The sequence below is a fragment of the Choloepus didactylus genome, chromosome 16 (assembly GCF_015220235.1).
Source record: "Choloepus didactylus isolate mChoDid1 chromosome 16, mChoDid1.pri, whole genome shotgun sequence".
Taxonomy (NCBI): Eukaryota; Metazoa; Chordata; class Mammalia; order Pilosa; family Megalonychidae; genus Choloepus; species Choloepus didactylus.
This window is the reverse complement of record NC_051322.1, coordinates 34,181,068-34,196,501: the sequence shown is the minus strand read 5'-3', so window position 1 is coordinate 34,196,501 and position 15,434 is coordinate 34,181,068. Positions and strand designations below refer to the sequence as shown.

The 15,434-nt window shown below is 50.9% G+C and overlaps 1 protein-coding gene across 2 annotated transcripts in view; it reads left to right on the top strand.

The window, feature by feature from the left end:
• Positions 1–15,434, top strand: part of RNF165 (ring finger protein 165) — a 258,137-nt gene that overhangs the window by 75,612 nt on the left and 167,091 nt on the right. The gene's annotated exons all lie outside the window — the stretch shown is intronic.

Here is a 15,434-nt window from a genome sequence, read left to right as displayed (position 1 = left end):
TCGAGGGATGTTGTTGGGCAAGTCTAACCTTGGAGCCTTAGTTTCTTCATCTCTAAAGTGGATGTACTGGGTGGCTGCAGGATGAATTGGGGGATGCTTCATGAGAGGCATAGTGATGCAGATGTTTACTGTCACCATCACAGAAGGACCGGGGGGACCATGAGGGCTCTGGAGCACCAGAGGTGGAAAAATACAAGCAGGCAGGCAGGAAACAGTGGCCAGAAGCCCTGCAAATGGAAATGAATGGAAGACTCAGGGCACCCAGTGCTGCACCAGCTGGCTACGCAGGGCTGGAGTTTATCCTCAGTCTTCTTGACTTTGCTGCCGGCATTTCCACCACTAATTAGCCTGTCATGGGGGTGGAGAGGAAGAAAAACTCAAAACAATTGATTTGTCTATCTACCAGCACTTTCTTGGAAAAGGCTGGATGTGGGAGGTCAAAACTGAGGATAAAATCAGTGCTTTTTGTTCTCAAGGAAACACACAGATCTGTGGGTTTCAATTTTCTATTGCTCTCCCTGGTGAAAGCTCTAGGAAATCAGGACTCAGCTGCAAACTTTTGAGGTAGCAGTAGGCAGGGAGGGAGAAGCATGTAATGCTCTTCTTGTTAGGGAAAGGGTGACTCTGCGACTTGGCCTGTGCTTAGGAAGCCAATTAATAAGCCATCCGCCCATTCCCCCCACCCCAAACCCCATAAACAAGTATTCACTGAGCCTCCAGATTGCATCCAGTCCTGTCCTGGGGGTGCTCTGGGTGTTGCAGGGAGAGAATCCAAGAATCTTGCCCTTAGTCCAGACTCATACTCAAAACAATGAGAGAATAACCCAAATTGGGTCTCACCTTAATAAATGGCAACACCATCTGTATCAGTTAGCTTTTGCTGTGTAACAACCACTCCAAAATTTAGTGGCTTTAAAACACCAGCTATTTATTCAGATCACAAATTTGGTGGGTTGGTAATCTGGACTGGGCTCAACTAGGAAGTTCTTTTGGTTCTATCTGGGCTCACTCCTGCATCTGTCTGTGGTCAGTGGCCAGGCCAGCTGGGACTGAGCAGGCCAGGCTGGTCTCAGCTATGCGTCAGATGGCCTCTCATCCTCCAGAAGGCATGCCTGGCTTTGCTCATATGGTAGAAGGAGGGGTCAGAAAGAGAGAGAATGGAAAGTGCAGGGTCTCTTGAGGGTTGGGCTCATAACTGGCATGATGTCACTGCTGCTGCATTCTTTTGGCCAAAGTTAGTCACAGGGAAGTTGTGGGGTGGGGAAATCGACTCCATCTCTTGACGGGAAGAGCTGCAAAGCCACCTTGCAAGGGGTTTGCTTATAGGGAGAGGAGTGACTGTGGACATTTTGCAAGCTGTCTACCACACCATCCTTCTCATTGATTGGGACAAAAAGTCTGGAGGTCCCCCTCATTTCTCGCTGTCTCTCACAACCCGATTCAATCCATCAGCAGATCTGGTCAGCTCCACCTGTGTAATATATTTGGGATCTGACCACTTCTGACCACTCCTCCCACCCATTACCACCCCAATTTCACCTGCCATTGCCTCTTTGCCTGTCCCTTGTCCCTCTGCAGCCTGCTCTTAACACAGCAGCCAGAGTGAGTCAAATCGTTACTTCTCTGCTCAGACACACTCCTTTGGCTCCTAATCTCACTCAGAGTAAAAGCCAACATCCTACCCCAGCTGCTGAGGTCCTGCCTGAGGCCCCATCTCTTCCCCCCACCCTGTCTCTGTGTCACCTAAACTCCTACCACTCTCCCTTTGCTCACTCTGCTCCAGCCACACCATCCTCCTTGATGGTCCACCAAAAACCAGGCACGCTCCCACCACAGGGCCTCTGCACGTGCAGTTCTGTCTGTCTGGAAAGCTCTTCCCCCAGATATCTGCAGGGCTCAGTCCTTCACCTCCTTCAGGTCTTTGAGCAAAAGCCACCTTCTCAGTGAGGGTGCTCCTGGCCATCTTATTTAAATTTAAAACATTCCCCTCCCCCACATCCTCCTTCCCTACTTCATTTTTCTGCATAGCTCTTATCATCATCAATAAACTACATATTTTCTTATACATCTGATTTTATCTAGACTAGCACTAGCCAATAGAAATATAATGCAAGACACACTCATAACTCTAATGTTTCTAGTGGACACATTAAAAAGGTCAAAAAAAATAAAAAGGAGAAGGGGTTGTGAGTAGGGATTGTGGAAAGGGGTAGGAGGAAACTTTCAGGATTGATGGTCATGTTCAATAGCTTCATATGGGCTTGGGTTCCACGGGTGTGTATTTGCCAAAGCTCATAGAAGGATATACTTAAGGCTGTGTATTTCATTGTATATAAATTTTATAAAAACAAACAAACAAGCAAATCTATATATATATATAAAGATCAAAAGGAACAGGTGGAATTTATTTTAAAAATATATTATTTAATCCAATATATCCAAAATATTATCATTTCAACATATAATCAATAAAATAATTATTTTTTTACATTCTTTTGTTTGCAGTGTCTCTGAAATCCAGTGTATATTTTACACTTACAGCATATATTGATTTGAACTAGCCACACTTCACATGCTGGATAGTCACACATGGCTAATGACTATGACCTCACTGGACAGTGCAGAACTAGACTATAGCTCCCAAGGGCAGAGATTTTGGGCTATTTTATTCATTGCTGCACCCATAGCACCTAGTGCCTGGTGCATAAAAGGCATGCAGTAAATACCTGGTGAATGAATAAGTCAAGCTCTGAATCAAATGCAATCGTGTGGCAAGGTGGTTAAGACCCAGGAAAGAGCTGTTGTCTGACTCTCCTTTTTCTCAGGGCTGCTGGGCCAGAATTACGTAGGGGATAGAGTTGGTCTTTCTTTCCTAGCTTTCCCCAGCTCATTCAGTACCTCCATGGTTTTCCATTCCCTCTGAACAGGAAGAAAACCTTGCAAGTTCATCCACCTGAACATGAGGGACTTAATGTATTGCCTTCTCAGGAACACTTGCATCTTAAAAGTGGAGGTGAGAGAGAGCCATGCTTAATCCAAAGCCTCCTGGAGAGTTTTGGTGCCTGTGTGAAGGCCGTTACTGGACCATGAAGCTTTCTGGTGTCCCTGGGCTCCTCCCAAGAGCAGGAAGCCAGCCAGGGGGCTTCTGCTGGCTGCTTGCCCTTGGGGAGCCTGTTGCGGGGCCCTGGTCACCTTCCCCTGCCCGGAGCTGGCTGAAGTTACCCTATGGAGTGTGCCTGTGCAGTTTGATGGGAAGAGACGGGACTCGGAAGGGGCAGATGGTCTCAGAATTTGGGAATGCCTCCAATTTAAGCAGGTCCCTGAGCCCATTGTCTGCAGCAAGCCCCAGGCCAGGCCCAGTGGCAGGGGAGCAGCAGCATTTATAACTCGTCGGACACTTTCACAGGTGGCCTCTGGCAGTATTTGCCCTGCCAGGTGGGCAGGGGAGGTACCACGTGCTCATTTTGCAGACCTGAAGGCTGAGGCCCAGAGATGGGAAGGACATGCCCCAGTCACTGTCCTGAGGACCTGCCTGGGGCTCTTCCCCCTGGGGGCAGCACGGCCCTGGCCAGCAGGAGCTCTCGGTGCAGCTGGGGTGGCCCTGCGGGAGGGCAGTGGCCTGAAATAGCAAAGCAGGATTCCAGCGATGAGCTGAGCAGACGGGGCCCAGCGGGACCAGGCCTGCCTGGGGAGGAACTTTGGGGTGGGGGTGGGGATGGGGAGTCACAGGCCAAGCCAGGGACAGCCAACGGGCTGATGGAGTCACTTGAGGTGACCTGAGATGGGCCTTTGCTGCCTGTGAGGCATCTGGGAACTGCCAGCTCTGAAAAAACCCTAGCTCTGCTTTTCCCAGTATCACCCTCACCCCCCACTTTTGTTGTTTCTCTCCCTTCTGCTTTCCTTCCTGTCTCTCATATATCCCAAGCAAGGACACCCCCAGTCCCCCAATCACACACACAGACACACACACACACACAGACACGCACACACAAGTCACAGGGTGCTGGACCAGGGATCCCTGGGAACTATGGTGGTTGAATCTAGTTTAATTGGCTCCGGCTCCCTCTGAAAGCAAGCGGATACCCACCCACATACGTGATTTTATTTTAGAGGCTCAGGGAGGCCAGGACCTCCCGGGCTGCCTCTCTCACTCGCTGACTGATGCCCGAAACCCCACTGCTGGAACGTCGTAATGTGATTTTGTTAAAATGTGACCACTCCTGAGAAGAGCCATGATTTAAACTCTTCTCAGTCATTGCACTTCAGAGGGACCGGGGTCCCTTGAGCTGAGCTGGAGCAGAGCCCCGCAAAGGACAGGAGGGCACGTTATCAGAAGAGGAGAATTCTCCTGGGGGGGAACGGGAGGCAGGGGAATGATGTCCCCTCAGTCCTGTGCACGAGTGCCGTGGATCAGGCCTTTCTGCAGGTGCAGTGGGCACACGGCCAACCTAGAGGCAGAGTCCCAGTTGGAGCGACTTCCTGAACAGGGTCTGCTAGTTCTGACACCAGCTTTGGGCACCAGGCAATGCTGATGCCCGGTGGTCCCAGGGAGCTGTCCGAGCCCTTCTGGAAAGTTCTTAGGGCCTGGAGGTTTGGGGACTTGCTTTTTAAAATTTAACTCAAGTCTTTATCAAGAATACACCATTAGGAGAGTATCTGAACTCCTGACCTAGTAGCTTCATAAATCACACATGGTTTACAAAAGCTGCCCAATGAGGTCAACCATGAAAACTTTCTCGGCCAGGAACAGAAGGAGGTGGCTTTCTGTTGTGGGTCTGAAACCACTACATCTAGCCTGGGTTGTGATTCACATTGACCCCCTCCCAGGCTGCCCCCCTCCCCCTGCACCCCCCGTCCATTTGGACTTCCAAATGGGTCCCCATTCTCATTGCGAAGAATTCTCCATCCTTCTGTCTGCAGTGCCTCCAAGGTTATCTTTCTACCTGGCATCATGTCCTGGCTTCTTTGGTTTCATTTGTTCCTCTGTCTCCGTGCAAATCCCAGCAGTGCTAAAACACCAGGGGCAGTTGTTTTGCAGACAACCAAGGTTTTCAGCAAGATGCCATGTCTTACATATTTAATCATTCATTATCATCCATCCATCCATTCACCCAACCGTCCATCCATCCATCCATCCGTCCATCCGTCCAACTGTCCATCCGTCCATCCGTCCATCCGTCTGTCCATCCATCCATCCACCCATCCATCCATCCATCCATCCATCCATCTCTCCATCCAGTGCATTCTTACTGTGTATTAAGATCTGTGCCAGGCACTAGTGATGTAGGAGAATGAGTTAGGCCCAGGTCCGTCCTGCCCTCATGGCATGTACAGCCTTCTGACCAGGGCTACCTTCCCCAAATGCCCATTTATGCCTGTGGTGAGAGTGTTCATATAGACCACGTTGGCTGTAGATGGAGAAAACATATCTTCTGGGATGAATGATGCCTGGAGGACTGTCCCATTACCTGGAGGGCTTTTCTCCTAGAATTGCCTGCTGGTCTCCCCGACTGCCCCCTCCTTGGCTCTGTTCTGTTCCCCCTAGTCCATGAGGGCAACTGGAGCTAAAAACTGGCCCTTTGTTGTCTTGCCGGAAGTTTTCTGTTTAATTGTTTCATACCCACATGCAAGTAAGATTCTTTAGGTTGACACATCCTCTTCCATCAGTATTTTGAGAGCCAGGCACTCAATTCTTTGGAAGCAGCTGAGCTTTTCATTAGAGATCAAATACTGGTCCTCAGGGAAGATTTCACAAGCTGTTTTGGCTGTATAGGATCCCTTTGGGCATATTGCTTCCTTTCTAGGCCCCGTGTACCATCCACTGGACAGGAAATCAAAATATAGAGAGGGAGGAATGCAGACCTCTGGCAGCCTGAGGAGCCAAGCCCCTTGGGGTTGACCAGACTGGGGCAAAGAGGTTAAACCGATTTACCTGGCATAGGTAAGGAAACCAGGAAGAATAGCCCATGAAGCTGGGTTCTGGCAGATGGCCCATTTTCTGCATTCTTCATCTCTGTGGTGCCTGGTTTGTAGTTAAGTCGTTAGCTCCTGGGGTAAACCTCAGACGCCTGATCCTGCCATTCAACTCCCCGCAGTTGGCCTCCTCCTGCACCCCCTCCCCAAGCAGCCTGTGTCTGAATGAATCACAAAGGATGCATTACCTAGTCACAGGGAGCTCAACTATCTGGCTGGAGGAGTCAATGAATGGCCATGACAGGCTCAGAAGATGCAGGAAAAGAGATGGTGAGCTGTGTCTGTGTGGAGGGAATGGGTGGCACCTCAGGAGGCCATGTGGCGGAGAGCATGGAGTCTCTTTGGACACCTGTCTTGTGCCTTGCACCTCCTCCTTCCACCTTGGCTCAGGTCCCTGGGCACTCAAAGCTTGCTCTCTCCTTGCTGCCGTGCTCCTCCCCGCCCCTTACACCACCAAGGCCAGGCTCTCGGTGCCTCTGGCAAAGGGGAGAGAATGGGGGAGGGTGAGGAGGTGAATTTGCATCACCTTCTGATTCTCCAGGCCTCTCCCCTCCAGTGTTCACGCTCCTCTGCTTCACTCTGCTTCCTCTGCTTTGTTGGCCTCTGACTGGGCATCTCCAGGGACAAAGAACTTTGGGGAATAAAGCACTTTCTGAGAAACGCTTTCCTTACATCAGCCCAAACCTGCATATCAGAAAGAGCTTCATCCCTTTGAGTGCAACCATCACCTCCTGCAGAGTCTCCCCTTGCCTGCTCACACCCAGGTTCTTCAGCTGTTCCTCATGTGAGACAACTCAAGCTCCCTCCCAAGCCCAGTCTCCATTATCAGCATCCAGTTTATTGATATCACCTTAATAGGAGGTGCCTAGAATTTTAGTACCCCAGGCGTTTCCTCCATCCTTTTCCATCAGCTAAAACATGAGAAATGTAAGGCCAAAGACTTTGGCATAGGAGTACCAGAGGGACCCTTAGGGTTTGCTTTGCTACAGAAGCACCCGAAGGGCTGGGGAACGATTTCGGCCTGCTCGATTAAGCTGGGGCTGATCCTTGGTGTTTCCTCAGGCCAGGGCTGAGGCCTAGGGTTATCAGCCAAAGCTGGCTGGACTGTGCCTAAGCAGCCCCGCTTACCAAGGCCCTTTTTCTACACTCCCTGCAGAAAAGATCCCAAACTGACTCCTACAGGTGCTAGGGCCTTGCCATTTCACGGTTACTCCCTTAGGCAGGAACATGCTTCCTCCGGGGGGGGGAGGGGGAGGTTTGGGAGAGGAGATGGGACCACGAGGCTCACAGACCCCCTTCCCCTTCGGGGGCACATCCAAGCCCCGGGCAGGGGTTCCTCTCTGAGTGCTCCTGTGTGTACGTGTCTGGGTGCTGGGAGGAAGGGGTGCTGCGAGATGGCGGGGCGGGGAGGAGATCACCCTGCGCTGGGGCCCGGGAGGACTCCAGTCCCAGTCGGCCCCAAACCACCTGGGGCCAGTCGACAATGGGCGTCAGTGTCCTCCCTGTAGACTGAAGGCTACGCAACCTCTAAGCCTCATTTACCTTGAATAGTCCACGATTCTTGATTTTATGAGTGAGGAGAACCATATTTCCTTACTCACTAATACTGTAACACTTAGTTTTTCCAAGGCAATGAAGGTCTTCCTTCCTCTTCTTTCTTTCCTCCTTCATTTGTTCCCTCTCCTCTTCCCACCATCCTCCTTCTGTCTTTCTCTTTTCTCCTCCCCTCCATTCTCTCATTTTCTCTGAGTATTTCTGAGCCCCCTCTGAGAACAAAGGACATTCAATCCCTGACATTTGCCCTGAAAACACTCGCTTCATAGCGTATTACTGAAGATAAAATTTGTGCCCAAGTAAAATACCAACCACAATAGGCCAAGTGCCGCGAGTCAAACGGCAAGGCCCAGGAGGGCTCTGAGGATGACTGACATCTGCGCTGGGCAGGGGAGGCTGGACAGGAGGTGACCATCTGGCGAGGAAGGGCAGCAGCTCCAGGGGTCAGAGAATGGCCACTGAGGGCCGAGAGTCAGACAAGGCCCCTGGGGGTCTGGGAGAGGTGGAGGGAGTCACACGGGGCAGGGAGTGGGTGCTCGGGGTTGTGCTTGGCTCAGCATTGGGAAGATGGACCTAAAGAGCTGCTCGGAGGGAGAGTTTAGGCCCAGGAAGCTGCTCTAGTGGTTCGAGTGAGGCTTGGCACAGCCCTGGGAGCTGGGAAGGGAAGGCACGTCACAGAGGATGAAGGGTAGGCGTGTGGGCTTCTGAATTTCAGGCTGTAACTCAGTGGAGTGGTGCTGGTTGTGGGGTTCAGGATGGGTGGGGGGATGCGGGGTTCCCATGTGGGAACCACCCTCTTTTGCCAGGGCCCAGGTGAGCTCTGTCCAGAGGGTGTGTTGTCCGGCAAGGCAGGGAGGAGTGAGGGTGGTTCAGACTCCATGGATATTGGCCTGTCCCTTGTCACCTCCACGGACGCCCTCCCTTCCCCGAGAGGGCTTTGATGGGGAAGGAACCTAGAACTGGAGGTCACTGGGTACTCAAGATGAGTGAAGAGAGATGGGTTGGGGCCCAGAAAGGGTGGGGAGGGGTTTAACATTGTCCTCCTGAGAGCTCCTGTCCCTGGTGGGGGTGCCCTTCACCTTTGACCTTCCCTGCTGGGGCTGTGTTCCAAGCCCCCTCTCCTCCCCAGGCTCCGTCGTGGTGGGAGGGAGCTCCTTACCTGGCCAATGTGTCGAGCCCAGTCCTGTTGTTGAAGGTCAGTGCTTGTCTCCCATGCCTGTCACAGGAACGGAGCATGCACATCACTTGTCGGGACAGGGAGTGGGGACAGCACCCCGGGCTGGGGGCAGGAGACCTGGGTCTGGGCTGATCTCCTGCTGTCTGCTTGGCTTCCCCAGGAGTAAGATGAGGGAGCCGGCCCTGACAGCAGAGAGGTCAACTTAGCAGGTTATGGGGTGGGTGTCATTGCCGGGGGTCACGGGTTTAGGAAACTAAGGTGTCAAGTGGCCTGGCAGGTCTCACAGTGAGGGAGGCACCCCGGCCACTGGACAGAGCCCTGCCTCACATAATTCTTCCAGAAAAAAAAAAGCCTTTCTGTGGAAGGAGGTCTTCCTACTGGCCCCCTCTGGGCAGAAATCTGCTTTTCAAAGACTCATTTTCTTTGCTGCTTGAGAGCCTCCTTTTAAAACAGAAAGCAAAGCTCCAGCCCCAGCCTTGAGGGAAGTGCCCAGCAGTGAGGAGCCTGCTGACTTCCCCACCCTCTCTGCTCCAGCCATCCGGCTCTCTCTGGTGCCTCTTTGGCTCTCCCTTCGCTTCTGCCTCTGCCACGGTCCTGCCTCCGGCACCCCTCTCCCCTTCCCTCTGGCCCTGCTGCCCCCACTCTGAGGGAGAGAGATGCTGCGACAAGGAGCTGAGTGGGCAGAAAGGCTGAGACCCTGAGAACTGGGCTGGGGGATGGGGTGTGCCAGGCCAGCTTCCCTGGTGGTCTGCAGAAGGGACCCGGCAGGTCTGAGGCGGCGATTCCCAGTGGGGAGGCCTGGGGGGTGACTGGGCAGGGCTGAGGGGACGGTGGGCTCCTGCCCTTGCTTCCTGGCCCTGCCACACACAGCCTGCTCCCCCTTTCTTCACCCCCTTTTCCTCCCAGGGCTTGAAGGCAGTACCTCTCAGTCCAGGAGTCTTGAGGATGAAAAGCCACTCTACTCCAGAGGTGACCACATTGGTCAAGATTAAACACTGTGAGGTGGTGGATGGAGGTCCTGCCGGCCCAGGAGCCAGGGCTTTGGGGGGCCTCTGTCAGGCCTCCCGCTCTGCTGCCTGCAGGGGCTCGGGCAGTCCCACTCCCCATCCTGGCTCCTCCTTGCTCCTTCTAGAGGCTCCTCAGGCCCTGGCTCCACACCCCTCACTCACAGGCCAGAGAAGCCACCACCTCACCCAGCGTGTCCTCTGGGTGTCCTGGCCCCTCCTCTGCACCGCAGGCCTGTCACTGCCTCTGTCTCCCTGGTTCCTTGGGCTCTGCCCTGCCCTCCTGTCAGTGTTTGGCCTTCAGGAAAGACCTCGGTTCAGCCTCTGCTGAGAGCCCTGGGCAGTCAGTGAACCTCTCCCTCAGTGGCCCTGCAGGTGACTGGAGGGTCCATAAGGCCCCGGTGAACCTCCAGCCCTTCCATCTGCACCCCACTTCCCCAACAGCCCTGGGGGAGCGTCCCCTGCTTCTCCCTCACCTCTCCCTCCCCTGGGGGCTGTGCGATTTCTTCTGTTCTCTGATCCACCCACTCCCCAGCTGCCAGCTTCTGGGCCCCTGTCCCACAGGCGCCAATCAGCCGCCAGGCCCCAGGCATTTGTGGAGCACCTGCCTTGGGTCCTGTCTGTGCCAGGTGGGCAGCAGAGGAGACCCACACCTATGGGAGACCCCTGCCCCAGCTGTGCAAGCCTGGGCCGGGCCTCCCAGTGCTATGCCCCGGCCACCTGCTCCAAGGGCCTGCTCTTAGCCAACTGTCAGCAGGTGCTCAGAGCTAGTGTCTGTCTCCAGGATGCTAAGAGGCACATGTTTCCCTTCACATTTCTGAGACTGATTTGTGTCTTACAATGAATGTGTTCATTTAATGTGCTGCTCCTTCTTGTTTCTGGGAGAACTTTTTTCTTCTCATCCCCTAAAAATGTAATTTAGCTCATAATGAATCTTTCAGTTGACGGTGTCTTAACCTTGGGAAATATGATAGATGGATAGTGTAATCGGGGCCATTTGGAGGTTATTATTTAACCAAAGGACTCACTCCAATGGGAGAAATTGTAGGTTGTCTACCAAGGGGGCATTTGGGAATGTGAGCCTTGTTGACACATCACTGATTGTTGGCTTCTCATAGACCCAGTAAAGCTCTACCCATAGAGCTTCACTTTGGCATTAGTGACTTTTCAGAATCTTTCATTAAAATAAAACTACTTTCATGGTTGAGGACACCTGGAGCAGCTACAATCTGATGCTTTCGTGGACCCTACCTGACAGGGCTGAGGAGAGGCCAGGGGCCCGGGATGGGTGGTTCCTGGCTTCACTTCCCTTCTGAGCAAGGGCAAGGAGACTAACAACCCCCCCTGGGGATGGGGAGGACAGGGGAGAGGGGCACAAAGCCCCACAAGGGAAGACCAAGGATCTGGGCAGGTGGAAGTGACTTGAAACATCGCAGGATGGATAGCTAGTCCTCCTTGCTCTTAACGTCCAGCCTGGAGAAATGGCACATGGCTCTCAGCTCCCAGAGCAGGCGTTGGAGGGCACAGGTGGCAGGAGAGTGGAAACCCGTCCAGGCTGGGGTAGTTAGTCCTCTTCCTAAAGGGCTGCCTAGGGGCCCAGCGGGCTCCTTTGCCCAGTGGGCACCCTCTTAGGAGGAGGGCTTGTGGGCAGGAGGCAGCCGCTGACCCAGGTGGGCTGAGGGGGTGGAGGCTGACCGGCCAGTCCCTGCCAAGCTGCAGCTTTAAAGCCCCTGGAGACCACCCAGGCCCCTCTCATCACTCCCTTCCCATAGATTTCAAACTAGTCAGCCTTCAGCCGGCCTCGGTCCTGATTAAGCCATTTTTCTCCCCTCAATCTGTCCAAAGACCAGTCAACTAGGTATTTAGTGAATGTTGGCTGCAGGTGCGGTGCGTGGGGCTCCAGGAGCAGTAAGACACGCTGCTCATGCTAGTGGGGGTGGCAAGTGTGAAGAAACAGCTCAAGGTAGCCACCACCAGGTGCCAAGTGAGCGGTTAAAGACAGGGTGTTCCTGGCACAGAGAAAGAATACGCCCCTGGGGCTAGTGGGCAGGGGAGGCAGTTTGGGAGTTGCTGAGAGGTTTGCGGACTGCATAGATGGCGAAGGCAGCGGGAGGTGTGAGCCAAGGGCCCCGTGGGAATGTAAGCCGTGCATCTGGTGGGTGGCTGCAGGGGGGTGGGAGGTTAGTGGGGGCTAGTGGGAAATGAGAATGGACCGAGCACTTTAATATCAGGCTAAGGGCTTGGAATTCTCCAGTGAAAGATGGGGAGCACCCCATTTGAAGGCAGATCCATTAGGAAACTTGGCTGCATTGCTTTGCTCTGGGAATGGGGCTTTTTCCCTTTAGAGCTACACTGTCCAGTACGGAAGCCGCTAGCCACAGGTGGTGATTGAGCAGTTGGAATGTGGCCAGTCCCAACTGAAATATGATAGGTACAAAATATACACCAGGTTTCAAAGTTTAGCATAAAAAAATCCCAATAATTTTTATGCTGAGTACATGTTAAAATAACATTTATATATATTGGGTTATAGAAATTATATCATTAAAATTAACTTCACCTGTTTCTCTTTTCTTTTTTTTAAATGTGGATATGAGAAAGTTTTAAATATGAACGATTTAGAGGCTTTACAACATCCTTTTTTCACATCATTCCCTTCTTCTTTGGTCCTGCCTTCTATTTCCTTTCTTTATGTTTTGACAGCTCTCTTTTCCTCACCTTGCCCTCTTCACCTCAGCCATGCTGCTACCCTCTTTTTACTCCACGTGTGCTGATCCGTGGTGCAGTGGGGCAGAAGGGGGAATCCATGCTTGCTCACGCCACAAGCCCTGGACTCATTAGAGCCAGAGCTCACAAGGAGAGGAGCCCTAATTATCCAGAAGGCTTGTGGGAATTAAGGTGCTGGAGGATTCTTTTTTGGCTCACTTGGGGCCAGGTGGAAATTCTTTTTGTTTTCATTTCCTTTTGCAAAATCTATCAGTGTTACATGCACCTCATTTACAACATCGAATCACGCCAGCGTAAAGACACCTTTAGTGAAACAGCAATTGTCCCTTGCCCTCCCCACCCGAGTCCTGCTCCCGAAAGCTCAAACTTTCTTCAGGCCATTTTCTTCCTGAAGGACATAAATTATTAAGTAAGTTTCTAAATAAATACTGCTATTTGTTGATTTTTCGATTTTTGATATTGTCTATTTTCTTCCTGTTAAGGAAGAAACGTCCCTTTCTGTTCTAATATAGTTTATTAGTTGTTTTGTTATTAATATAGCAATACTGAGTCAAGTAGTGCATAACAATTGCACTTTCTTGCACAACATTTTCTTTTCTTGGAGGTAATAATTGTCTAATTTATAATTTATAATAATTTATATAATTTATAATAATTGTCTCGTCTCTGACCTGGTTGCTGGAGTCTCTGCACAGGCTGTGTGGCTTGAGAATCCCCCCTCTCAGGTGCCTCCCCTATTTCCTGACTCTGCTTTTCTTGGTCACCCCACTATGTCCTTGAGAAAGGCTGCAGAGGAGGTTAACTTTTTTGAGACCCTGCATGTTTGCAAATGTCTTTATTCTATTCTTATCCTTGATAAACAGTTTGGCTGGGCATAAAATTCCTGATTGAAAATCATTCTTTTTTCTCTCTCTCAGTATCTTAAAGGCAGTTGCGCCGTTGTTTTCAAGCCTCTGTCTGGGATTGCTGTTAACAATCTCATGCTATTCTGATTTCTGAACCTTTGTACGGGAACTGTTTGTTTGCTTTCTTTCTGGAAGGTGTCAGAATCATCTCTGCCCCATTCTTCCAGTGTTTCACAGTGAGACGCCTTGTTGTGGGTCCCCACCACCACCACCACCATCTATTTTGCTGGGCACCCAGAGAGCCTTTTCAATCCAGAAAGTTAGAACTTCAATGTTGGGAAATTTTTTTTGTTGTAATTTTTTCCCAAGGTTTCCTCCCTATTCTTTCCTCTGTTCCCTCTTACTTGTCAAATGTGGAATCTCCTGACCTGATCCTTCACATCTTTTCCTTCCTATCTATTTCCCATCTCTTTGTCTTCTCGCTCTGCTTCCTGGGAGATTTCACTCTTTATCTTCCAACCCTTCTGTTGAGTTTTACTGATTATCTTTTTACTTTCCAAGAACTCGTTCTTGTTCGCTCATTGCTTTTTTTTTTTTTCCTTTTTTTTCACAAGCTTTCTGTTGTTTCATGGCTCCAGCATCTCATTTCTCTGAGAATAGTAATTATACTGTTTTGGAGTTTATTTTTTCTGTTCCTGGCATTATCTCCACACCTCTAAGTTCTTTTTCTTTTCTTTCCCCCTCCTTTACTTCAGTTTGTAATGTTCTCTCTCTTTTTGCCTTGCTGTCTTCCTTAGGAGGCTGGTCTCCTTGGGATTTTGTTCACATTTAAGAGTAGGTCACTAAAAGCTTTCCAGAAGCTCTGTGTAAGTATATGTGAGAATAGACTTTTCAGCTTATAGACTTCATTATAGAGTGATCAGTTGGGGATCCAGCTGTTTTATTGGGGTGCTACCAACCAGCAGTATGTGTAGAGCTCTTTTTGGGGCTAATTATTTTCTTGAAAGAAATATCCCTCAGTTTCCAGCCTGGGGATGTGGAGGGGGCAGGGAAGGGGCACATGCCTAGCTGACCAAGTGACAGAAGGGGCAGGGCTTCCTAAAGTTCACTGTCTCCCCTATTGCTTCATCGCCCTGTTTTAGTGTGGGCTGTACCCCCGCCCTCCTCCCATTGGAGTGTCTCTGGTTCACTTTCTCCATAAACTGCCCAGGGAGGGGAGGCAGGGTCATGGGTCGTGTGGATAAGGAAAGGAGCTCCGGATGTAACTGCTCCTTACACGTCCTTGCCCAGTCCCCCTGCCCTCAGTCCATTCTTCCCTCTTGCCTTGCGGAGTAACCACTGCATCCAATTGCTCGCCCTCTCAGCAGTGTGCGGCAAGATCTGGCCACTTCTTCACTGCCTCTTCTCCAGTCACTTGGTTTCAGATTTCTCAGTTCTGCTGATTTCACCGTCTTCTTTCCATCTTCCAAAAATCTGTTGACGTCTGCTGCCTGATAACGTCACCTCTCCTGTTGTCTCTTTCCTTGTGGGTTTAAGCTTCTCTTCAGTCCTTTGGTCTGGTTTGAGTGGGGTTTGGGAAGGAGCAGACCTGTAGTGCATCTGCCTCTTTGCAGGACGGCTCTTTCTGGAGTACCCAGGCTTCTTTCTTGCCTGGTGAAGAACTCCAGGGCCTAGAGCTGGGTCTTTGCTCATGGAGTATTTGTTAGGTTTTCATGTCATCAAGTCCAATCTTATTTAGAAAAGTGAAGGGGAATGGATTAAATGTAGCCTGAGCTCAGCTTGTACCTGGACATATTTGCTTTTAAATAAATTCCAGGGAGGGAAGTCTTTTTCTGTGATTTTTTTTCTTCCTAAAACTTAGGGCAACACAACTTCTGGTTGTTTTCTCTCTGAAATTAGGAGTCCATAGGGTCCTGGCTACCCAAGGTTTCAGTGAAGTTCAGCGCTTGACTAGGCTGGACTAAGTTTCCTCTTTGTGGCATCTGTTTAAAAAGGCAGCAGGTTTGGTGGAATCTGGCTCAGATTCTGAAAAAGCAACAGTATTTTAATTTTAATTGACAAGCATTTCCTAAAAAGGAATCTAAAATCCTTAAAAAAAAAAAAAAAAAGTAGTGCGCTCAATGAGGTTGCAGGAGAGGGCTCGAATTCAAGAAA